The sequence below is a fragment of the Xenopus laevis genome, chromosome 1S, assembly GCF_017654675.1.
Source record: "Xenopus laevis strain J_2021 chromosome 1S, Xenopus_laevis_v10.1, whole genome shotgun sequence".
NCBI lineage: Eukaryota > Metazoa > Chordata > Amphibia > Anura > Pipidae > Xenopus > Xenopus laevis.
In genome coordinates this window covers 148,352,859-148,379,283 of record NC_054372.1, presented here as the reverse complement: position 1 = coordinate 148,379,283, position 26,425 = coordinate 148,352,859, and the positions used below count along the sequence as shown (strand labels likewise).

The 26,425-nt window shown below is 36.6% G+C and overlaps 1 protein-coding gene across 1 annotated transcript in view; it reads left to right on the top strand.

Moving 5' to 3' along the window:
* Window positions 1–26,425, top strand: part of LOC108707151 (transmembrane protein 132B) — a 313,445-nt gene that overhangs the window by 188,512 nt on the left and 98,508 nt on the right. The gene's annotated exons all lie outside the window — the stretch shown is intronic.

Here is a 26,425-nt window from a genome sequence, read left to right as displayed (position 1 = left end):
ACTGCAAAACATTTTTATATTCAAATAAAAACCTTTTCTTTTTATAACAGTGCCCTGTTGAATTACATCTTTCACCCTCCATCCATGTCAACTAAGTATAAAACAAATTACACCGTAGCTTTTCCCCAGTGCCAAGTTTTGTTTGTGGTCATGTTCGTACACACTGGCTCCTTTTTCAATTTATTTCGCTACTCAAACACATTTACAAAATAAATATCCAGGTCAGAAAGCCTATCTTCTGGTAAGTGAGCAGAGATGGGAGGCAGATTTAGAATAATGTGTTAGACATTACACAAACGAGAGAGCAGCCCAGAGTCTTTTCTGAGTCACAGATAACGATTTGTAGACAGAAGACATTGCAGAGATATTGTTATAGCAAAGCAGTATCTGCAGATTAAGTTGTTGAGGGATCTTAGAAATAGTTGTGTTTTAGTACAGCATTATTTTTATAACTTATCATAAAGCAGGTAAAATGTTTTTGAGACAATTTGGAAAAAAATAATAAAGATTATGTAAAACCATCCGTATTTTGCCGGACAAGTCATGGAAGTTGACTTCAGGAGGCAGATAAAACAAGGCTATAATGTGTTTCAGTAATGTAAAATCACATGCCAGTTTGAACAGGTGCTCTTTCCAACAATGAGAGAATGTTCCAATCTATGGACTGAACACCAGTGTACATGCAGACTCTCACTGTGGTATGATTATAGACAAAAGAAACTGGAAATAGTATGTATGACAGGGTATTTTTTAAAGGGGTGGTTCACCTTTAGGGCTCTTACTGGTGAGCGGTTGTAGCTGCGCTCCCCTGCGTTCAGCCGCAGGGGAGCACAGGAATAGACGTATTACATTTTTTCCAATGGGGCTGTACTCACACAGGCGCATGTAGGCACCGAAAGCAGGAAAAATGCAACATGTTACGTCTCAACCAGCGTTCAGCGCCTACACGCGCCTGTGTGAGTACAGCCCCATTGGAAAAAATGTAATGCGTCTATTCCTGTGCTCCCCTGCGGCTGAACCCAGAAAAACAGAATGCAGGGGAGCGCAGCTCACCAGTAAGAGCCCTTAAGTAGTCAGTTCCAGGCAACTTTTCATTATTTATTTTGTATAGTTTCTGAATTATTTGTCTTCTTCTGACTCCCAGCTTTCAACTGGCCCCATCTAAAAACAAATGCTCTTTAAAGCTACACATTTATTGTTAGGGTATATAGGACCCTAGCAACCAGATTGCTGATATTGCAAACTGAAGAGCTGCTGAATAAAAAGATAAATAACTCAGAAACCAGAAATAATAAAAAATGTTTAAAACCAATAGCAAATTGTCTCAGCATATCACTCTTTACATCATACTAAAATTATACTCAAAGGTGAACAACCCCTTTATTGTTGCGATACAAGTATAGTAACTGTTATCCGGAGATCCTTTATCTATAAAGCTCTGAATTACAGGAAGGCCCTCTCCTATTATTATGATTTCCCTTTTCTCTGTAATAAAAAAAGAAAACCATGTACTTGATCCTAACTAAGATATAATAAATCTTTACTAGAGGCAAAATAATCATATTGGGTTTAATTCATGTTTAAATAATTTTGCTAGACTTTTAAGTATGAAGATCCAAATTACAGAAAGGCCCCATATCTGGGAAACTTTAGGTCCCAAGCATTCTTAGAACCATGCTTAGCTTGCCAACAGATGCAGTTTGTCAAGTACCTATGTTCAATAAAGGATGCAAACCCAGGGATTACCATCTTACCCATTAATAATTGAGGGTTGATGAAAAGTATAGAATCTCAACTTTGCAGATATACTATGCATTTAATTCCAGCATTTAATTTAATTTGTTTGCACCTATTATTATTGGATGATATATCGATTTTACGTGTGAATTACTTTGTATACTGTGATCAAGCCAATAGCTAATGAATAGGCAGGAAGCAATGAAAGTTATTCAATTATTCCCATTATACCTTTAAATAGTTATTTTGCCTCTTCAGCATGCAAATCAGCTTCAATAAGGTAATGTACATCTTCATTTGCTCAATTATATTTAACCAATCGTTTAGCCCAAGCTTGCCCTTCATGGCATACCAATTAGAGTTTCAATCAATCACATGCTATTTTTCCCTGTCAGACTTTGATGAATGACTATAGAATGCGCCTCAGTTAGTACTTTTAATGCATTTTAATTGTAGGATTTTGTTGTGCCCAAATGAACACTTATACCATTTCTTTTCAATATGTTGTATTTAAAGGAAGTTTATACTGATTAAACATGAATCCAGAGGCTACTTCTACAGGTTTCTACCTCTTTGTGCTGGTTGCTCCAATGAAAAACATTGTACTTTTGTTGCTTCCACAAGTATCATTAAACAAAAATAAACAAAAATTTTTTCAGATCTTTTGAGAGTTGCTTTGAGGATCCCATGCTGTCACCCTTCAGAGGAGAGTCAAACAGAAGCACAACTTGCAATTGGCCACCTTAAATACCCTTTCTCATGATTGGACACACCTGCCAAGTTCAAGGCTTAACAAGCTAATCCAACCAATTTGGTGTTGCCAGTAATCAGTATTGAGCAGTTACATGCATTCAAATTAGCAAAATTACAAGGGTAACCAAAATTTTGCACAGCCAGTTTTTCACATTTGATTTAATTCATACATGTGAATACTGCCTCATTAAAAATCTTTGTTCAGAAAACGCTACAGTACTAAGATGTTCCTGGGAAATGAAAGACATACCACTGTTATCTTTTTTGTTGAAAGTGGAGTAACTTATTATGCAGGCTGAGCGGGTTCCCAAACTTTTTCATATGACTGTAGAATCATGACAGTTCATGTGCCCAAGCATGCCTCTGCGTGTCCATGCGGGTACCAATGAGACCATCTAGCTTACTCTGATGAACGGTATGGGACCTTGCCTATTGCTTATTACCCTAGAGCTACCACTTATCTTGACTTGGAGGAAGCTCCATGGTTTCCACAGTGGGTTAAGTTAAGAGGCAAACCAAACTTTTGCCTAGTGAATGTTGTCCTTCTCTATCCCCAGTGGTGCATATGGCAGTTACAAATCCAGTAATCATCGTGCTTGCTGAATCATTAACTGATATCTTTTTGCTCCTGTCTACACCTACATACAGATTTATTACTGGCAACTGCCTAATAAAGGCACCTGGGAATTTACATAGCAATAATTGCTACTCAAAAAGGGCAATAAGAGGCATTTAAATTACTTTTTTTTGCACTAAATATAGAATTTCACTCGCTATGTATTATTCATATACATTAATAGCATATATCTGTCCTGATTTAATGAATCTTAGCAGAAAACATTTTATTTGCCTTATCCTACTGTGAAACACTATTTTTGTTCAGACAGTACAGATGAATAAACATGTTAGAGCGCTGATATTTTGAATTTTATAGGCAAACTAGGTGAGAGAATAATTTCACAGATAAACCATACGACAGCTTATTAATTATTCAGTTTCTGCTAACAGCTAAACAATATTGAGCCAGAGTTTTCATAAACAGCAAAATAAATGCTAAGCAGATTGGGCATTACTGAATAAAAGGTAAAAATCAATCGAAGTTCCATTTAGGGAAATTGTTTTCAGAGGGCCCTTGATTGACATAAGTAAAAGCAAGATAGGCATGCAATTCAGTCCAGATTGATAGGTAATGACAGTTTAAAGTCTAACAATGCTAAGCAGAGTTTTTCTATTTGTACCTGAATCTACCAAGCACTTTCACTCATGTTTCCCCTATTTGTTGACTTCCAAGCAAACCTCAAGTTCTCAGCTTTGCTAATGTGAACAGAAGTGTGTCCATACTACTTTACATTCAACCAATGGTTCCTCTTAAACTCCTGTGTATGGGAGTATTCATTGACCATGCAAGTAATGAAACAAACATATAAATATTCTGAAATAGCAGGTAAGAAATTGAACAGACATGTTTACTATTAGAACAGCTTCCACATTACCTCCTTGAACCTCAAACGTTACTTCCTCTTCATGTTCCTAGGCCAAAGATGACGTGCACAGCTCTTGCACTTCTTTATATAGGCTCCTACAGGGGAATTCTCCTACAGACCACCCTAAGGGGTTGACGCTAGTGATGGGCGAATGCGCATCCATTTTTTTGGACGCTGTCGTACATTTGCTGGTGAAAATGCGCCAGCATACAAAAAACACTGCGAATTCGCCCATCACTAGTTGACGCCACCTGCTAACTACAATATTGCCAACTATTTACATTATGAATAAAAAATATGTTTCACCTCTTTACATGCTTGCCTCTAGCTCTCTGATAAGTCAAGTATTGCCTACCTATTGCCGTTTCTATTACATACAGAGATAACCTCTATATGGATTTATTGCAGCAACCAAGGATCATCTTCAAAGAGTCATGTGCACTCCTTGGGAACCATCTTTCCATCTTTTTATCTTTTTTCACTCATGCAGAAGATAAAGGAGGAAATAGGGATGTGCTACATATATTATTTGTTTTATTAGTCAGACAAATAATTAAAAAAAACATTTTTTTTCAAGATTCAGATAAGCTAAATGCTTTAACATTATCAGAATGGAATGCAAGCTGATAAGTGCCTTCAGATTGATGGGCACATTGACGTTTGCCAGATCTTGTTGAACACAAATCCATTTTTATCTCTATGCTTGCATTTCAGTGTGTAAATTGGGATTTAAATAAGACTTGACAGTTAATGGGTTGAACACTTTTAGCCTGCATGTTACTCCCTTTTATTGTATTCTTTTGTTTCTTTGGTGAGAGTGGACTGTTCTGCTCTTCCTGAAATACCCAGTGATGATTCCTATTTCTGCTTATTAGTGCAGCCTACATACTGCACTATATGATATACCGGTCTGCTTTACATACTAGAAAGAATAAAATGTTTATGAGATGCCATTATTAACGATATTGTGCTGCTTTGTCTGGGTAGAATAGATGAATAAATGCTATAAACTTTAGTCCAAACATCAGTCAATGGAAAAGAATGAAAAGTGATTTTAGCATAGTTTAATAAATAATAATAATTGTACAATAAACAGAGATTACAATCCTATAAATGATAACTCAGTCCCGCTTATAAGCTTTCCCTTTCATTTGCTAGAATGATAATCTGTTTTTGCTATAATATCATTAACATAATGCTTTCTCTAAACATCCCATTACAGCTTTGCTGGTTCTGGTAAGTACAGATTACTGTTGGTTCCTGGGATTACATTATCATAAGTTTTATGTTTAGTGTTTGAAGACATATTTTTGTAGAACAATTTGAAGTAGTTAATATTCAGCCCACATTTTCCCATCCCTTTCTTTAATCTTGGTCCAGCACCAAATGACACATCGTTGAGTATTAGTTCGGTTCTACTTGATTCTCTGTTTGATGTTCTTTGGTTCTTGGATTCAGTTTGTGATATGTCCTTTTTATTTAGTAAAAGGAACTAATGTATCCAGGTAATCATATTCTACAGATACGGCATCAAATACTAAACATTTTGGGATGCACAGAATGTTCTGATTCTCTCAGCCTATTCTGTTTGCAGAACCAAATCATCAAATGTAATTGCTATCCAGCTTTCCACCATTTTGGCTGCTCAATTTTTAACTTTGCTTAAGATACTATCTTTTGATATAAGAAGAAATAAAAAAAAAATACAAGTTAAAAAAAAAAGATATCCCTTAAATTCAATTTCTATGTTGTTGGTAACATATCCAGTGAGAACTGCATATAATACTGGGTGTGATTTGACACATTGCATCCAACAGGCAGACTCTGATCCATATTAGAGCTTGATTGGCAGGCCTGACAGCCACTTTGCAGGTCTGCTTTCCAAGCGCTGATACATTGCCTGAGTTTGTCAGCTTAGTACAAAGCAATATGTAATGATCTAGAGAGATAGTTACGCATTATGCCAGTCAAAATCTCCTTGACAATGATAGTGTTTGTGAATGAATTGCCTTTATTTTACATACTTTGTATATACCTCAAGCTTTTGAGTTCATTCTGTATCAAGTTAAAAAATAGAAATGTTTGGATCAATTTGCTTGTGGCATTAAAGAAGAGAGTTTAAAGGTGGCTCAGTGGTTAGCATTGTAGCCTTGGGATAATAGTTTTCTTCCAGCCATAGCGCTAACTGAAAGGAGTTTGTATGATCTTCATGTGCTTGCGTATTTGGAAAGGCTACTCCGATTTCTTCCCACACTCCAAAAACATAAAGGAATGTCAACTGGCTGCCGATAAAACAGACTGAATGTAATAGGGACCTTAAATTGTAATCTCTATTGAGTCAGAGACCTATGTGAATGATGCATAATTTCTGAAAGAAATATGTACAGGTAAGGGAGCTATTATACAGAATGCTCAAGGGATCTTTCCATAATATGGATCTCCATACATGGTCTACTTTAAATTATCTTAAACATGAAATAAACTCAAAAGGATTGTTTTATCTCCAATAAGGTTGAATAATATCTTAGTTGGGATTGTTTTATTATAAGAGAAAAAGAAAAAATGGAGAACAAAATTTAGACAGCTTTCCTGTAATTCTGAGCTTTCTGCATAATGGGATTCCAGATAAGGGATCCCATACCTGTACTGCAGAATCTGTGGGTGCTAAATAAATAATATTGTACTCCGTGAATTTCTGTGAGCCCTAAAAATGTTGGCTCTCTAATATTACTACAAGTACTTAGAGATGGAGACCCCAAAGGAAAAAGAAGGTGTTTCCCCAAATAAAAAACGATAAGCGTGCATTATTAAAGTTTTATATAAAGATTAAACTCAGGCTCATGTTACTCAAACCTTTTGTGCTATTAAGTGACCTCTACTACTAACATGGAGAACTAATGTATGTGAATGTGAAAATGTGTCATCGGTAGTGATGGGCGAATTTGCGCCGTTTCCCTTTGCCGATAATATTTGCGAAATGGCACAATTTTTTTTTGACGCCGGCGAATTGTAGTGGGCGTTTCGCGAATTTATTCGCTGGTGGCGAATCGCGCAAATTCACCGTGAATTCGCGCCTGGCGAATAAATTTGTGATCGTCTTCTTTATATTTATTTCTGGATCAAACAGTTGTGCAGGTTAAACATTGGAGAGAGAGATCTTTTCTGCATACTGTAAACATAGGTGCATATTGAATCAGCCTGTTTTCTACATTACTAAACTGTGAGAAACTGATTTTATACCTCAAGTCAAGTATTGTTGAATTCACATAGTTTACTAGCCATCATATCAGTTTATTCTATCTCTCCTGTGACCTGGTACTATCTGATTAAATAAGTGCTACTGTACTTTCTGTCAGGAGTTACAATCTCATTCAAGGTCATCTAGGCTATAAGCAAGAATGAACACATTTCATATCACTTCACAATATTGTTTTTACTTTATGTTGTGGAACTTTTCTCTTAGAGAACTAGAGAGGTCACAAATCCTTGAAATGAAAGGTTGATAGGGAAGTGAGGCTACTGGTGAGAAAAAAAAATGGCAACTGAAGAGACAATAAACACATACTGTCTGACTTTGAATGACTATTGTAGGTCTCTTCTTCATGGTCTGTAGAACCAGTTAAAAGTTAAATACTGATACTTTATGGTAATATGGGCAGTATTAGAATTGGAAATGTTCCTTATTGTTGGTCTTATGCTGAATAGGTACTAACTAGTGATGAGTGAAACAGCTTCATTTCACAAAAACAAATATTGTGGTTTATGCTAAATGTTGCCATATGCAGTGGAGTCCATGGGTGGTTTTTATCACATGTAATACATTTCATTTAAAAGGTGTTTTTTTTTTTTTTTTACACCAAATGCATTGGAGTCAATAATTTTTCTTGACGAGCAAAAAAGTGGAATCTTTTTCCCAGCGATATACAATACATTGTAATGCCAATTTATGAACTTCTTCACCATGAAAAGAAAAATGTACTCATCACTAGTGCTAACATTCTTTTTGGTCCTAATTTCAACATCCATTTGCAGCCTCAGTGATCAAGAATGCTAAAAAGTTATTGCCTTAGTTTTCAGATCCCAACTGATATTCTTTCAGGTTTCCTTTCTCATACTTGCTTTGTTCTTTGCTGTCTGATACTGTTTATTAGCTTTGTATATCCGAACAGTTTTCTCCATTTTAATGCACTTACATAAACACAGAACATGAATGCCAAATGTAGGCGTACAGCCTTGGATTTCAGCAGCCAGTAAAGATAGATATTCAGAGATGTATAGATTCTCTTCAGGTTTAAAATACTTCTTCTTAAAGGGCATTTTCATTTCAAAATGTCATACAAGGAGGTGAAGAGTTTTTGACATTTTGAGCTTAGCTTTTCCTCTCAGCACTTATTATTAGTGAAGAAAAAAAACACGTATGAGTAGAAAACACACTATGATGTACAGTATGTTCTCAGTAAATGGATTTTATGTCCTTCTTGGGCCTAATGAAAGCAACCCTTGTTGTCTATAGGTTTCTTTGGATCTGCAGGTAGCCTTTTAATTATGTTCTAGCCAGACATGCCTGTCTGCACCCAGCTTTATCTCTGTCTTACTTGTTCACTTGAAATTGGGTGTTTATAGTCAGCAACAGTGAATCAGGGCCACCATTAGGGGGTCACAGGGGGGACAGTTGTTCCGGGCCCACAGGGTTTTGTGTCTGGGGGGGGCAGCCATGCTTCACTTACTTGTTTAGCCGGCCCCCCTGCTTTCAGCGTGCTGCCAATTTCACAAAATAGGACACAGCGGCTCCATGCACAGAAGCTTTTCTCCTATTAGGATTTCCTGTACCCTCATTGGTCCTTTAAGAATAAGTCCCCATAAATCTGCAATGGGATTGGACCCCCTTATACAATCCCTATACAGCTTTACAGGGACTTATTCTTAAAGGACCACGAAGTTAAAGGGAAATCTTAATAGGAGAAAAGCTTCCGTGCATGGAGCTGCTGTGTCCTATTTTGTGAAGCTGGCAGCACGCTGAAAGCAGGGGGGGCAGCTAATCAAGTAATTGAAGTATGGCTGCCCCCCCCCCTTTGGAGGGATCTGGCCAATTTTGTTTTTTTACTTGCAGGAGGGCCCTTGATCACCAATGGCTTTTTATAACTTGTGGGGGGGGGGGGGGGCAGGCCATCAAACTTTTTTACTTGCAGGGGGGCCTCTGATCACCAATGTTTTTTTAAAACTTGTGGGGGGGGCAGGCCATCAATTGTTTTTACTTGTAAGGGAGGCCCTGCCACCAATGTTTTTTTTAACTTATAGGGGGGCTCTGATCACCAATTATTTTTTTAACTTGTAGGGGGGCCTGATCACCAATTAATTTTTTTAACTTGTAGGGGGCCCAGGCCATCAATTTTTTTTACTTGCAGGGGGGGCCTGATCACCAATGGCTTTTTATAACTTGTGGGGGGGGGGCAGGCCATCAATTGTTTTTACTTGTAAGGGAGGACCTGCCACCAAAGTTTTTTTTTAACTTATAGGGGGGCCCTGATCACCAATTATTTTTAACTTGTAGGGGGGCCCTGACCACCAATTTTTTAAAAAAACATTTTTTATGGGGGGCCCTAGCACTACAGTTTTTTTTAGCTTATAATTTATCTTGCATTATTTTATGAAAGCCTCCTATCTCATATCTTTTGCTTTTCCCCGGAACGGTGGCTGCTAGCTAGCATTCATAATGAAATATAAGAGCTATTAGTAAAAGTTTTTATTTGTGCTTCAGAACAAAGTATAATCTTATTCCAAGCAATATTCAGCTTTCAGTTAGGTAATCAATTTATTCAGATTTGTTTTAAAAAAATGTTTTTAATTGTTTTTTTTTTTCTGTGGCATAAAATAATGCACCTCCTGATACCCATGAGACTTATCCATTATTGGAGTATAGTTTCTTAATACATAGTTACATAATTAAGTTGAATAAACTAAATTCATCAATCACTATAATCACTATATATACCAATATCTATTCTAACTAGCTGTAGATCTTAAGATCACAATAGGCTTGGATATTATGCTTGTTCAACAACAACATGACCCAGCATGCCCTCCACATGTTCACTGTCCTCACCATGAAGAACCCCCCCCCCCTGCTACCCATCTATAATGCCCTCTAATGTAATGATGTCTGCTTGCAAGTGCCTTTATCCAGAGAAACAACACCAACCGTGGCAGTTGAATGTCTCTGCACTCTCTCCAACTCATTATCTTTCTTAAGAACTATAGCCCAGAACTGCAATGTGAGGCTTTACCAGGGACCTATAAATGATGTTTTCATCTCTTGAATGAATGCCCTTTTTTATGCAGGACAGTAATATAAGAGCAAAAACTGGTTAGCTGAGCCACGCAAGCCCTATAAGCCCCCATAAGGCTTTTACTCAACAGCAGCCTTGGCAGCAGAGATGTACAATTTGTTCCAGATTAAAAATTGTTTATATAGAACAATTTATATATATATATATATATATATATATATATATATATATATATATATATTATTATTATTATACAGAGCTGCTGCTGTGTTGCGCTGCGTACTGCCATCCAAATCCACATTTTTTCTGACAGTCAGAAAGCATAACTAATTATATAGAACTGCTGGGAATACTTTTAAATTAACTATACATTATGGATAGCGCTCAGAGGTTAAACTTACCCTTGTGCTGCCTGGCCACACCATAAACACAAAAAATAGAAAACCAAAAATCAATAACAAAAGAAAGCAGTCACTTCATGCATTTAAATACTTTAATACCACAAATGCAATGCAAAATAAATGCAATATGTTCTGTTATAAATGTGTAAACATATAATATTTACAGCCCGATAAAATATACTTATACATTCACACTTCTGCACACTAGGGCTTAAGTATGACTTGCAACCGCAGCTGTGGTCAAAATCAATGTGTGATGCATTCATTAAAGATACTTTGGTCCAAAAAACTGCTTTATGAACCTCTGCTTAGCTGAGCTTAGCACTGCTGCTGTGTCTGCCCGCAGAGACCTGCGCTTTCCCAGTGCATGCAGCACTGTATTTGGCAGCACTGTATTCAGGAGGAGTGCAGAGAGACATGTGGATGTTTAATTTCCTGTCCCAATCTGTCCCATAACTTGTGTGTCATTGAGTTGGCCAAGGAAGACAGTAAAGCATCATTGGAGCCATGTAATTACCTTCTTCCATATTGCTGCCTTGTGTACACAGGCGCTGCTAGTGCTTTTTAACTTAGTGCTAAAGAACTCTTGCACCACTTAGTACTCTTACACTTGAGTTGGGTGGTCAAAGTAAATGACCCCCCAACCCCCCATGTTGTGCACCAAATAAACATTTGTCACATGCCAAAAAAAAAAAATACACAAAATATACAAAAAATACACAATATACAAAAAAATAAAAAGACTACATTGCATTTGGCAAATTTTTATGTTACTGAAATTTTTTGACTAAGCAGGTCAAATTTGCCCATCACTAGTTATTATGTTGTAGCTTGGCACTTAACTTGCTGGCACTTAATTGATGTATGTTTGGATATCATTTATAACCATTACATGCTGAAGTGGAGCTTGTCTGCTATTACCCGTAGTGATGAAATCGAAGGAACAATACTTTTATAGGACTCAACCTTATTCTCAGAAGTCTCATATTCTTTCTACCCACGATGGCAATTATCCAGTTTATGTTGCTGCTCAAGAAAGATGAAAGGAATTATCTTCACTTATATGAACTCATATGAGCACCTCTTAATGCTTCAAGCATGTCTGTATTCACCTGTGAATACTTAATGCTGTCTCTCTATTACAGCCTACCTTTGAAGACATTTGATGGATTATACTGTCTTAATTGATTTTCATATTCCTGTTTTGTGCTTGAGAACATTTTGCATGCGAGGCTGTAAGAAAAAGCATTTTCATTTCAGGTACCAGTGTTGTACAGCTCAATTTTTGGGTCCCTTAGATGCTGCAATAGAATGTCTTCTTAGCCTCAATAAAAAGGACTGTGATGAATCCTGCCTATTGTGCTCATGGGAATTATAGCATTTTTTCTACTTGCAGTGCTAGTGTCCAGAGTTCAGTCCTGACCTAAGGCACTACAGGTGCTACAAGTAGTTCATAAATTCAACCAGTGACTGTGTGAGCTTCTTTCAGGTGCTCATTTTGCTCCTCCTTACACACTCCTAAATATATTCTGGCAGGCTGGCTCCTGATAATAAAGAGACTTTACATGTAATATGAATCATAGTTTGTAGCTCCATTGGGCAAGGACTGAAGTGAATGATGAATGATCTCTGTAAAGTGCTGTGTAGCATGTTGACCCATCGTAAATGAAGAATTATATTATCTAATCTGGTAGAAATGTGGAAAGCTTTTCAGTATTCCAAGGCTCCCACCAAAAAACATAAGTAACCTAGCTTGAACAATCAGTGCAATTGTTTTGACTGCTTGTATCTAAATTTTTCTGACAGCTTGTATCTAAAATCAATTGATCACAAGGGCTCAGATCATCCATAGAATTGCACAGATATTGCACAGAATATTTTATGTAACTGGATGCGTTGCCATTTACACTTACATTGAAATGTGCACGTGTTATATGCAAGCAGTCGGAACATCTTACAAGAAGTGATGCTTACAAGTAGTGATGGGCGAATTTTCACGAATTTTGCGCGAAATTCGCGAAACGGCGAAAAATTCAAGAAACAGACGTTTTTTTCCGACGGCGTCCGTTTTTCGGAAAAAAAAATTTGACACCGGCAAATTTTTGCCGCAAATGTTCGCTGGCGTTTCGCTAATTTATTCGCTGGCGGCGAATCACACAAATTCGCCTCGAATTCGCGCCTGGCGAATAAATTCGCCCATCACTACTTACAAGCAAATCAGAAAAACATGTAGTGTACTGGTAGCAGAGCTTCCTCTTTAATTGTATAGTCCCCTATGGTTTGGCCAGCTATGTGGGCCTTATTATATGTTTAGATAGATAGATAGATAGATAGGAACCTTGTGAGGTCATACCTAGTGGGTTGTAGGATGTACTAATTAATAGGTCACTGTAGAAGTGATAGAATCTATCACTTATACAGTAGATAGATAGATAGATAGATAGATAGATAGATAGATAGATAGATTATGGTTATTTGGCTCAGCAGTCTGAAGCTCCACAAAGAGAATTAGTGGGACTAGGTTCCATGTGTACTACTGCCCAGAAGTAGGGAAACAAGTGTACAGACTCTAGAACTAGGAAATAGGAAAGTGTCTCTTTTTAAGCTGTTCTGTTTTCATTGATTACCCTGCAGGGATATGTGCCGCCTGATACTGTGTGCTGTGAGTACTGTATATGTCTAACTACCACCTTGTTCTGCTATCCTGCATTTCATTTTCATTACACTTCTTTGTGGCTCATGCTCAGTAAATCTGTTCATGGTTAAATTAAGAACCTCTGGAGCCCGTCAACATGGGATCTCAACCCAAGAGATATAGTTGAACCTACACCCTTGGCCTCCACCACATGCAAGGCCATAATGCTATTAGACTAATGAAAGCAAGCAGATTAGTGGGGTAAACTTTATTCATGTTCATAAAAAAAGTATACAGTAAGGGATACTGATATGTATTTAGTATTGGATTGTCATCCTCAAGACCTATTTTTCAGAAAATGAAAAGAAAAAAAGAAACAAATCCCCGTTTTGGAAAGCCACTTAACTGCAAGGTCTAGTTCAGTTTTCAATGGAGTCAGGTTGCAGTGCACTTTTCACTATGGTGGTATAAAGTGATCCTTCTTCAAAAGTCACACCAGAAATGCCAGGCTTGCATTGTCACTTTTCTTTTGCACTATGATAAATAACTCCACTTTTTAGAAAAATTCACAAAGAGGGAGAGGTTGAGCAAATCCTAAATTAAATGCTGAAAAAACACAAATGTGCATCATGGGTTCTCCATTGATGTGTTCTACAAAACAGTAAATTCTGCCCATGTACATTGGATTGTTAGAATGAAATTAGCAGGCAGTTGGTAAACGTTAGACATTTTATTGGTGAGTAAAAGGTCAATAAGCTGAATGATTTATTGGATGTTAAGATGTTGCAAAGCGGACAATTTAAGTTTTTTGCTCTCATGATTTATCATGACATTACTCTAGAAATGCACCATAACCATTGCTAAGAGCTAGACTCCTAAACAGATTTACTGAATTCTTCTGTTGACACATTGAAATATTTTAAATACACTAATGTCAATTACTGGGATTTCAGGCCAACACAAGCTAATTAAGGCAGCACAGTTACAGCTATTTGGTCCCATTTCAGCATTATATTGTGAACATGAAAAGCAGATTGTATTTTTCTTCCTCTGTATCAATGACTTGTTGACAAACATTATTGCAGATAATATGCCAGAGACATTAAATGAAGAGGCAGTTCACGTTGAGCTGACACAAAAAAAAATGTCTGACATTGTGACAAGAGCCTTTTACAAAGGATATAAAATGCTGGTAAAATAATTGTGCTTGGAGAAGAACAGAGGCTTCTGAACCAATTAACTTACTTTTTGATCTTAATTAATACAATACTTTAGGGACAGATGTTAAATATTCTGGACAAAGATTTGAGACAAAGGGTAAATATGAACGGAAATGCAGAACTTTCTTGTCTTTTGGATTTTGACCACTTTCAGCTTTAGCCAGTGGATGGGACCCAGATGACCATGTATAATACATCTCTGGAAACTAGGGCTCCAGCTCTAATATGGACTGTGCGTAAAGTAGAGAAGTCTATTTTCTGCCAAGCCCGATTGTTTGACCTATTAAATTCACGTTTTCACCTTTTGCAACAAAGAAGTGCTACAGCTGAATGTTATTCCTGTATGTCTATGCAAACCCCTGGTAAGGGTTTCTGGACTGCTTTACACCCAACCTACAATGTTAAACAAGGTGGTTGAAGCACACATAATATTGTCTATTTTGTTTACTTTCTGCCAAGCAAACTCAATCTGCTTATAAGCAGGTGCTTTGGTACTTTATTCTTCCTGCTGACTCTAGTGGCCCCATGTCAACACTTGTGCATGAATTAAATTAGTGTGAAATTCACCAGCAGTTCCTTTTGAATTGAATTGTGTATGTGAATTACATTTTTTCATGACGCAGAACTAATTGAATACCTGGAGCCACATCAATTATTGTTTTCATTAGGCTTGATTCTAAATGTGTATTCTCTGATAATTGATTATAATAGATCATTAGTGATTATAACAAGAGATCATTAGTAGTACTAGGGACCTCTTTATAGGACCCTGGTGAGGCCTCATCTGGAGTATGCAGTGCAGTTTTGGACTCCAGTCCTTAAGAGGGATATAAATGAGCTGGAGAGAGTGCAGAGACGTGCAACTAAATTGGTTAGAGGGATGGAAGACTTTAAATTATGAGGGTAGACTGTCAAGGTTGGGGTTGTTTTCTCTGGAAAAAAGGCGCTTGCGAGGGGACATGGTTACACTTTACAAGTACATTAGAGGACATTATAGACAAATAGCAGGGGATCTTTTTACCCATAAAGTGGATCACCGTACCAGAGGCCACCCCTTCAGACTAGAAGAAAAGAACTTTCATTTGAAGCAACATAGGGGGTTCTTCACAGTCAGGACAGTGAGGTTGTGGAATGCACTGCCGGGGGATGTTGTGATGGCTGATTCTGTTAATACCTTTAAGAATGGCTTGGATGATTTTTTGGACAGACATGATATCTAAGACTATTGTGATACTAAACTCTATCATTAGTATAGGTATGGGTATATAGAATTTATGTGAAATTATGGAGGGGTGTGTGTATGGATGCTGGGTTTTTATTTGTAGGGGTTGAACTTGATGGACTTTGTCTTTTTTCAGCCCGATTAAACTATGTAACTAACTATTATAACATGAGAAATATGACACAATTTAGATGTACTGCAACTGCCAGTTATGGCATATAGTTTCCAGGTCTTAATCTGCAGGGCAATCAACCCTGATACAGTTTTTAGGTTGCAAAACTAACCTTGAATAAAGGTTAATGTAAATTTAAATTAGAAAAGACTCTTGTGCTCGAGCACAAGTTGATGGAACTTGGATGTAAATCTGGTACACGTTAGGAACATTGTGGCTATCCTCTTTAAGTTCAAACATTCAATTATAACATCATATTAATGTAGAGACTGGCACTAAGAGCTTGTTAATGATAGAAAGTCTTCATCTATATCTTTTGAAATAGGATTCATTTACAAACACTGGGTAAATTTGTACATAGGCAGTAACCTATATCAACCAATCAGTGATTCACTTTTTCAGCCTGCTGCAGATGGACCAATGAAATCAATCATCTGATGCTCCACTGTCCATATTAGCTGATTTGTACTCCTGTTGATAAAACGATAATACAAACCACATCTTCTGACTTGGCAATGAACTATCATTCAGGCACTGGGTTGAACTCGCGTATCTGCCTGTTTGCAGCAAGCCTTAGATACTTGTATGAAAGCAGCCCTGTGAACAGCAAACCTAAAGAGTGCCCAATATGCTGCTATTTAAATTTGAGGTTCTAATAAACAGAAAACATTTCAGCATGATCCGAATTATATATCAATTTCAACAAATTAACAAACAAGCAAGAGTTTAGGCTTTAAATACCAATTGTAGTGTGGGGCACTTTCATATATGTGAGAAGGCAGTTTACCTTCCAATCTGCATTTAATTGAGACTATAGATTTCCTCATGCAGTTAATATGTAAGGATAATCATGAGCTTTGCTTTGAGGGATAACAGTAGGGATTCCCTGTGAAAACATGTATAGCACAGACCGCTGCTGGATAACAGATCTTTTCATAATTTGGATCTTCATACATTGTCTACTAGAAAATTATGTAAACATTACATAAACCCAAATAGGCTGGTTCTGCTTCCAATAAGGATTAACTATATCTTAGTTTGCGTCATGTACAAGGTAATGTTTTATTATTACACAGAAAAAGGAAATAGCTTTTAAAAATTTGGATTATTTGGATAAAAAGGAGTCTATGGGGTAAATTTAAGTGAAGTTCCGCCACTAGAGTGAAATTCCGCAGCTCTCCATTCATTTCTATGGGATTTTGAAAGGCGTATTTATCAATGGGTGAAAGTGAAATTTCACCCTTTGATAAATACGCCTTTAAAAACCCCATAGAAATTAATGGAGAGCTGCGGAATTTCACTCTAGTGGCGGAACTTCACTATTAACTTCACTCTTTGATAAATATACCCCTATGGGAGACGGCCATTGAGTAATTCGAAGCTTTCTGGATAATGGGTTTCTGGATAACTGATCCCATACCTGTACAAAAATATATGTGCTTAAAATGGAAAAAAAAGACTTGCTTGATTAAAAATAGTCAGTTTAGCATACAGTTTAAGAAACCTTATCTGTTCATGATAGAAATACCTCTGAACCTTAAAAAAGAAGTGAATTTTATGCATTATATTAGGACACATTTCTTCAGAAGGATATTGGGCAATACAAAGTAAGATGTTCAATCATAAATTATTTAAAGAAAAAATGTTTATGGTAATTCAGAACCATGATTTCTATCACCAAAAATACAACAAAAGCTCACAATGATGCTGGCAGTGGCATAACAATTTAGGCAGAATCATTCCAGCATCATTTTATTTGACCTGGATTACCATGACTGTGAGTGTGGTACTCAAGCAATAATTGAAAGCCATTCCTGCTTTGGATTTAAGTAACTCTCAGAACTGAGATTAACTCCATCAGTGAATATGGGAGACTATTTTATAGTGACGGAGAATAAAATTCTGTGTATGCAGATTCCCCCATGAGCCCCCTTGACTTGGATGGATTTTGTTCTCAAGCTAGCCTTGGTCACTTATACCCTGGCCTTAAGTGCAGAGCCTCCTGCTTTACTGTAAGAGTGGTTCTTTGGTTTTCTGTGCTGGGGAGTGATATCTCTATGTGCTCATACTAGTAACTCTTTTTTACTAGTCTATTAGACTATGATTCCTTTGTTTGGGGTGCTGACTCCTTGTGAGTTTAGTATCCATGGAGCTTGTGTCAAATAAACGTTGTTTTTCACAGAGACAAAGTTCCTGAATTTCCCCATCAATATGTAACTTTGATCCTTGGACCGGACTAAACAATCTAATCAGTGCAATTTGGTCAGACAAAAAGTGGGCTCAATAATATTTCCAAAAACAACCCCTGTAGCCCCGCATGATTGAGGGCATTTGAAACTATCTAAAAAATGGTTTCAATTGTACTGATAAAATATCTACAGGTAACAACATGAACAAACAATTTTATCCACCCCAATTATTACCCTCCTAAAATCTTTGAAATTTTACACTTAACGTGGTATGTACAAGAGTGCTGGTAAAACCATGAATTTCAGGGTAAAACCATGAATGTCAGCGCAAAACTATGCTGGGCATACATATATTCTGGAATTATGAATTTCCAAACAAATAATTTATAAAAAGTTGTACAGATATGGGATCTCTTATCCAGAAAGCTCCAAATTATGAAACAATATCTCTCATAGACACACTTTTCAGTAAATTATCCAAATTTTACAAAACATATTCTCCTTTTATCTCTAATAATAAAACAGTACCTTATACTTATTTAAAGTTTAAATGTGTTGTTATTTAGCAGACATGGCATAATGGTCCAAATTATGGAAAGATCCATTATCCTTAAAACCTTAGATTCCTGGCATTCCATATAATAGATTCTATATCTGTATTAATTGGTGCGTTTGCTACGTTCCACGGCAGACTTTTTCCCATGTGCAGAGGAAAATAAATTAAACTCTTACTAAAAGCTGAAAGGAAGACAAATTCTGTTTATTAGTATTGGCCCACTCTATTATTTTGTTGACCATAGCAGATATTTCATGTGCGGCGGCATAAAACAGAATAATTAAAAAAAATATTTGTTTGCATTTGTTCTCAATTTTCCACTGTAAAGCGATGAGCTAGACATTCCAATGTTGTCTTTCATCAGTCTAAAAATTACAAAAGCGGAACAAACAATTGCACTGGCAAGTAGAATTAAACTTGTAATGCAGAAGCAGCTGATATAGAGAAGAAGTGTGCTTTATGCAGTTCTGCCACATACTAATCAGAATGTTAAGCATAATAGCCATTCTGTTCTTGAGGCAGTTAATTATGTTATGAATGCTCTTATCAGTGCATATTAAGAACACAATACATGACTTTCATACTGAGAACAGAATGCAATTACTGAGATTATGGCAATCAGTATACTTTTACTGTAGTCATTATTATTGTATGTTATGCTGCAGAATTTTTTTAGCCAGTCTAGTAAACGCTGCTTCCCAAACACATTTCTATAATTATAAGTCAGAGTAGGAATCAGGTGTTCAGGGCTGTTTTTACAGATGATTTCAGAACTGCACAGATTGCTCACAATTTATACTAATACCCTTCTGGCAACACTATATTGGAATTACTAGCAAATATATTATGCTATCCATGGTAACTGGTATGTCATTTTAAACATGGATGGTAAAAAAAAAATGTAAGAACACAAAGAGAATAAGAGTGCTTAGCATGACATGCCAAAACAGTATGTAGACTACACCCTTTTTTAACCACACTCACTCAAGGTCTTGACTTGACCTTTATCCTTTGCTTTGAACTGTTGGGTGAAGCTGGGGGTTGAGGATCAAGGGAGAGAACAGCAAGCTTGACTTCTGTATACATTATGTTGCTAATGATTTATTGTCCCCATCTAGTAAAAGACTCAACATATTTAGAATCATACAATTTTATAACATAGTGAACTGGTGGGGGTTGGGTTGCCATGGTCAAAAGATTGGCTACTTATCTCAATTTTGTGTTTTAAGGACTTGTCAGAGACCATTAATCATTACATGTGTAATAGCAAGAGATCAGTAAAGGGCTTCACACTTATTTATTCGCTGCAACTATTATATATATATATATATATATATATATATATATATATATATATATATATATATATATATATATATATATATATATATATATATATTGTGACAAGCTGGCGGCTTGTACACGTAACTTTTAGGGGGATTAGTCAATGGTGAGCAGGCAGCATAGGAGAAAGGAGCAGAAAGACAGGGACACACAGCTTCTTCAAGGAAAACACAGGTTTATTTTCCAACTTTAACACACACCGTTAATAATGCACAGACACAGGGGTGACCATTTTCAGGATACAAAACATAAATCATAAAAATAAAACCTAGCCCACTGGGCACTACCTTCACACTTTGAAGCAGTCCCTGACTAGACTGGGCCCCTTGTGGACAACCAGCACAACAAATAGTTTGGCTCATCCCTGTACTCACAGGACTCTCTCCCAGGTAATATTCAGCCTCCTGGCTTCCTCACTCTCTTCACAATAAACTCTGTGAGAGTGACAGGCTCCCTCTGCTTCTTGCAGTAACAGGCAGCACTCCCAGCTCCTCTGGGAGTTCCTCACACAGCCAGATCTCCTACCTGCTGTGCCCTGCTGAGAGACACACTCTCCCATTCTAATTAACTTTAAATAGTCTTTCCACAGGACAGCTTTCCTGTGGAAGGTGAACTCCAATCTCTGGACTGGATCTGTGTAATGGAGTCCCTGACTACTAAAGTCTTTAAACAGAGCGCTGATTCTCTGTTTCATAACTCCCTTCCTGGAGCCTATCTCAGTACCTGGGGAGAAATTACAGGCTAGAGCAGGGGTCCCCAACCTTTTTTACTCGTGAGACACATTTAAATGTAAAAAGAGTTGGAGAGCAACACAAGCATGAGAAAGTCCATGGGGATGTCAAATAAGGGCTGTTATTGGCTGTTTGGTAGCCCCTATGTGAACTGGTAGCCTACAGGAGGCTCTGTTTGGCTGTACACCTGTTTTTTATGCAACCAAAACTTGCCTCCAAGCCTGGAATTCAAAAATAAGCACCTGCTTTGAGGCCACTGGGAGCAACATCCAAGGGGTTGGAGAGCAACATGTTGCTCGCGAGCTACTGGTTGGGGACCACTGGGCTAGAGTGACCTTTTTCCACCTTTTCCTAGTCACTCTACCACAATATATATATATATATATATATATATATATATATATATATATATATATATATATATATATATATTTTTTTTTTTTTTTTTTTTTCATAACAGACAGCACCTCATGTCAGATAAGCCATTTTGTGGCTGCCCCTGTCCACGGAAATAATTAGTATATAATTCAATCAAGAAAAACCAGCACCAAGGGACTTTGAATATGAAAAAAATATGTATTTAAAACAGGTGATACATATGTTTTAAATACAACTTTTTTTCATATTCAAAGTCCCTTGGTGCTGGTTTTTCTTGATTGAATTATATATATATATATATATATATATATATATATATATATATATATATATATATATATATATATATAAAATTTAAATAAACAATGAAAGGCAGCTCATCCCTTCCTTCATTGGGTGCACGTGGTCAGACTTGATATCCAAACTACAAAATCTACCCCAGCACTCCAACATATAACATATAACCCCCTGGGAAAACCTGTTTTGCACAACTGAACTGTAACTCTAATGTTAAAAACAAAGTTTGTACAAAGTATGCATAAGCTGACGCGCCCCGTCAAGGCAGTGTCCATACGTCAGTCCTATCTAAGTGAGAAAAAAGTATCATATATATATATATATATATATATATATATATATATATATATATATATCATAAAATTATGAAAGAAAATTAAAAATCAGGGTCTTATTTTTCCTAGAAGGCTTGTTTTAGGATATGTGGGTGCTAGATCTCAGAGGTATTACATTTATTGGCAATAAACAGTTTCACTAGCACCTAATTGCCCATCAGCACTCAAGGAACCTCTGTGGGACCAGTAGGGTTATTTAACGCCTTTCAGAGTTAGAGGTTTTTCCACCTGATACAATAAACTACCACTTCTTTCAGTCTACCAAGAAATGCCTAATAAGAGCAAGAGGGAATGTTTATGTCAAAAAAGTTGACAGGACAATGCACAGCAAACATGTTTATAGTAGGAAAAATATATTAAAGTCTGAAGTGCACAGTGAACTATATTTATTAAAAACACAATTTCGTCTTAGGCTTTGAAAAATGATATTGCTCAAAAACACGTTTATACCTTCCAATTTCAGTGCTATTATCATTGCCATTTTATGACATTTTAGGTGGGCATTTTTTTTATCAGATGTTAATAGAAAAAGGTTTATGGGTGTATTTTAACAGCATTTTGTGGCATTGAGTAAAGCAGCACAGTGAGGTAAAAAGGGGCTTGGTTCCTTCATCCATTTGCAGGAACTTATTTTTAGTACTCATTTAATTTGTATTTACCTACAGAATTAATGGCTAATTAATCATAAATGGGATTTTGCATATGCAAATAAGGGTAACAGTTTTAGATTCCTGGACGATTTGTAGGATTCGAATTCAGTTCATCCAGACACTTGGATTGAGCTAAATCCCAAACTGAATCCTAGATTTGGTGCATCCCTATTGAAATGTGAATCTTCCTGCCAACTGTGGTGCCACCAGCTGGTCGCTAAGACTGGTAAGGGAGAGGGTAAAACTGTGTATAAACTAAAAATGAAAGGTTTTACTAGGCAAATAAATTGCTAAACATCTCACCTAAACTACTAGGCAGTGAGATTTCAATATCTGATCCTTCACTTGCCTGGAGATCATTTTTTAATGTTTGGTTCTGTTTTTTAAATATGCACAAAAGTTCACATCAAAATGTTAATACCTGCTCTTTCTTCCAATAACAAAAATAAAGGCAGAAACATCTCTACTGAGAATAAGATTGCAAAGCTGGGGATAGCAAGTACTATGCATATAGTATTATAAAAACTAGTCCCCAGAGATGTATGACTAGGGATAGAAGCCTCTTTATTTAGGAATACAACAAACTCATTGATTTAAGACTTCTGAGATTTTCACAGACATACCTGCTCAAATGTAGTTGTTGGTAGAAAAAAAAATACAATTGTTAATTGTATATACAGTCAGTGCGGCTGCATGCCAGCCAGGGAAATCAGCAGAATGCATTTATTTTAATGACAAAGTGAACCTAAAGTATATGAATTCTAATGGGTTGGTTTGCGTCTGATTTAACTTTTATTAAGTTATAGAATGGCCAATTCTTAGCAACTTTTCAGTTGGTCTGCATTATTTATTTTTTATAGTTTTTCAATTATTTGCCTTCTACTTCTTCTTACTCTTCCCAGCTTTCAAATGGGGGTCATTGACACCATCTAAAAATGAAATGCTCTGTAAAGCTACAAATGTATTGCTATTAATCTTATGATTACTCGTCATTCTATTCAAGTACTCTCCTATTCATATTCCAATCTCATATTCAAATCAATGCATGGTTGCTAGGGTAATTTGGACCCTAGCCACCAGATTGTTGAAATTGCAAACTGAAGAGCGCCCAACTAAAAAGCTATATAACTAAAATAATCATCATCATGCTAAAAGTTAACTTAAAGGTGACCAACTAATTTAAAGACAGAACAGGTGGAATAAACCAGTAATGTCAGTGGATTTATCAGAAATAACCAAGTATTAGGGAATACTAGCCATGATCAGTACATTATTAAGACGACATCAACTCTTGCATGTCAGTTGGATCCCTATATGGAATAGCCACTAGAGATGTGCGAATAAATTCACCAGGCATGGATTTGCAGCAAAATTCCGCATTTAGCAAAACTGTGTCAAAATTTCACCTGCAAAAAAAATTGTCGCCCATCAGAATTATTCGGAACACCCATTGGCTTCAATGCGTTTTGCAAATTTTCGCAGATTCGCCCGTCACTAATAGCCACAGTTTTGTTTGGATGGGTTTATATGTAATTATCATTTATGAACATTATAGGGCTCATTTAACACTGCAGACAAAGTCGCAGTTGTGCATATTGACACCATTCACTTTGATAGAGTATGTGCAGATGGAGCAATACTAGTATGGTTCTGTCTGTAATATCCTATGCTTATGAATCAGAAACATGTCAGATTTCCCCTAACACGAAATATTTAATTAGCGAGTAGGGATGGGCAAATTTTTTCACCGCAGAAATGACGCCCATAGACTTGTATGGCATTTCGCCGCGCTTCAAAACATTTTTGACGGCCAAAGCCTTTAATGGGCGTCGGCGACATTTTGCCGGTGGGGAATATTTGTCGAAACAAACAGGGCAAATTCGCCCATCCCTAGAAGGTGAGGAAATGGTACATCTGTAAGTCTCCATTATTTATAATAAATCTATGCACTTCTTGCAAACAAGGTTATTATGATATTATTTTAACTGGGGAAAATTATAGATCTTTATGATGAACTTTTAAGCATTTACTGGAACACCTTGTACTTGTCATAGAATGTTCCCTGCAAAGAGCAGAATGCCGGCAGATTCTCGCTTATGAGACATGACAGAACGCCATGCTGCTTCTTTTTAAAAAAGCAAATGACATCTAATTATAACATCCGATCACACCTGGGCTCTGAACAAACCAGCATTAGATGTTTACATGTGGCCTGTCACCCGACTAAATCATACCTAAGAACTCATTTATTTTAGCAAATAAGGCCAGTGATCTTTTCAAAGTCTTTGAAGAATTGATTTTGTTCCCAGTACAGTGGTTTAGTTATCTTTTAACACGTTACAGACTAAAATTGCATACTTCACAGCAAGAATGGCTAGCTCATTGTCTCCGCTCTTGTGCTCTCCCAGCACCCACTGTAACTCAGAGCTGGGCACTGACACTCACACGAATTACAAGATCTGCTTTATACGAAGCTATTTTAGAACTGGTCATTAAAACCTTTGTGTGCCTTCTAAACCTATGCATAAAGCCTCAATGTCACAGTGAAATATGTCTTCTTGTATGGGAGAGTTCTGTTGTCTCTACATGATGGTGGAGTGGCAGTAATCATTATCGGTATTTTAGAGGTAGAAACTTAGCAACACATTTGCTTTAGGGCAATAGAATACCAACACAACATTGTCATGTTTTTACCCAAAACGCAACATTCCTCCTAGAATTTACCAACTTGTCAGATGCCAGGCTTTAGCTGTATCAAGTACTGTACACAACTAATCTTTTTAATTTCTATAAGTCATGCTATCCCAAACTCTAGGTGCTGCCACTCAGTAGGCCTTAAAGCAGTGGCACTATGGAGGCAGAAGAACAAGTTAGACCACATTTGGGTTGAATGACTGCTATGCTGGTTGAAAATAATAAAGACTCATAGAAGTCTAGCCTTCTCCGTGTGTTGTCTGGTGAAGTCTTTGAGAAAATGATTCTCTTGGCAAAGAACAAAAGCTTTATAGAAGATAACAAAGAAAAGAGCAAGAATTAAGATGCTTTGGGGTTTTTTCTGTATGATTTTTCTACAGAGAGGAGTTCCTTTACACGAATTGACTGCACCTCCTCATCTGTCTTTGTTGAGAGTATTTGTTTAGAAAAATTGCACCAATAGAATTACCATTGGTGCTGATGCAGGATATTGGGAATAGTTATTAACATTAATAAATGGACACAGCCATGGTGCAAGTTCAGGGTTAAGCTGGCCATAGACGCAAAGATATAGTCATGCAAAACAACACTTCTTACGATTTTCAGCCTGTATACTCATCTGTATACTCAAAATAACTGTCCTGACCTTTTTCATGCCGTGGTGATTGCTTGTTTAGTCAATCGGACAGGTTAAAAGATTTCTGTCTGCAAACCATAATATCTATGCATGTATTGCCTAGGTAGGAGTAACTAAGCTGGAATAACTTTAGCTGTATAAATAACTGATGATGTTTCTGTATATGGAATACTACGTTCCTTGTGCATATCCTGCATACCCCATTTTTTTTATTTTACATTTTTAACTTTGGGTGTAATTTGGCAAAATGCTGAAAAAATGCTTAAGAAACAGGATGCGCTTTGCAGATCACTAATTTATAATAATAAACATGCCCCTGTCAAAATCTCTCGGGCATATTTAGTGCTTCTGATTTCATAAACTATATTTTGACCTTTTCAGCAAAATGACACACGTCTTACTAAGTGTTCTGGGATTACTGGTCTCCCACTGGCCTTTAATAATAATAATAATAATAATAATAATAATATATACATATATTTTATATATATATATATATATATATATATATATATATATATATATATATATATATATATATATATATATATATATACTTATAAAGCAATGCTAGTAAAGATTCACTGGCACCACAAATCATGGTCTGTAGAGCTTGCACTCTATTATATGCCTAGGATTAACATGAGGAAACTGCTTGCATTTTAGTTTCGGGGGACATACCATTCAGTGACAGTTCCCTTGC